This window comes from Salvelinus sp. IW2-2015, linkage group LG35 (assembly GCF_002910315.2).
Source record: "Salvelinus sp. IW2-2015 linkage group LG35, ASM291031v2, whole genome shotgun sequence".
Classification (NCBI taxonomy): domain Eukaryota; kingdom Metazoa; phylum Chordata; class Actinopteri; order Salmoniformes; family Salmonidae; genus Salvelinus; species Salvelinus sp. IW2-2015.
In genome coordinates, this window is record NC_036874.1 from 5,906,484 (window position 1) to 5,907,421 (window position 938).

The 938-nt window shown below is 42.5% G+C and overlaps 1 pseudogene; it reads left to right on the forward strand.

Annotated features, from left to right (window-relative positions):
• Positions 1–938, forward strand: part of LOC111958652 (gonadotropin-releasing hormone II receptor-like) — a 3,909-nt pseudogene that overhangs the window by 1,950 nt on the left and 1,021 nt on the right.

The following is a 938-nucleotide window of genomic DNA, read 5'->3' on the forward strand; positions in this document are numbered from 1 at the left end:
GGGAGTTTTATCAGTGCACCTGCTGGTAGCCGAGTGATTCACCACAGAGCATGAGCATCTTGAACGTCTCGCCTCAGGCTCTTCCCCTGTAATTAAATTTTCAGGGCTGCAGAGTGCAGAGGGGCATAACAGGATTTACGTATCAGTGCCACACRGTCAGAGATCCCACGTAATCACCACCCATATGCAGCAGAGGGGCAAGGACAAGGGGGTAGATAGACAGATAGGGATATGCCTTCTGGAGTCTTCCTGGAAATGAGGAGGCATTTCAGCGAGAAATCTTTAAATTCCTGGCATGCTGGTATTAGTTAGTTAATTGTGCCCCCCAGAGTGTGAAATGTGATTATATTCCTGAGAATTAGGAAAGTGCAACATCAGCAGCGGGAGGAGGGAGATGTTGTAAAAGCAAGTATTTAAACACTGAAAACAATTTAATGTTGGGGGATTGGAAAACAAGTAAAATTGCATTGTTGCAAAAAGCGAACAACTCTGCCCCCAACTCAGATTAGATACAATTTGTTTAAAATCAATTCAGTATTAATAATGTCTGTCATAGTGATTTATGTCCCCAAATAATTTTGAAAGCCATTGCAGAGTATGGATCCACCTTGAAAGTTACTGTGATGCTACTGACCACTGCATTCKTTAATCAGAAAATACTGCAGACATGACTCAGCCACTGCATTTTCTCATTAAACCACCCATTTCTGGCTAGTGCTCTGGCACAAAATAGCAGCCAAGACCTCAACTGAGTTTTATACTTTGAAGGTAGATTAAATGATCCTCAACACAACCTAAAGTAGTATTGTAGTAGTCCAGTGTATACCTGTGTGAAAGGTGCTGCTGTATTTACAGTAGGTGGATTGTCATACATCTTAGATGTTGTGGTTGTTGTTACTCAGTGACTTCCTGTTCCCCAGCTGTTCATCTTCCGGGCC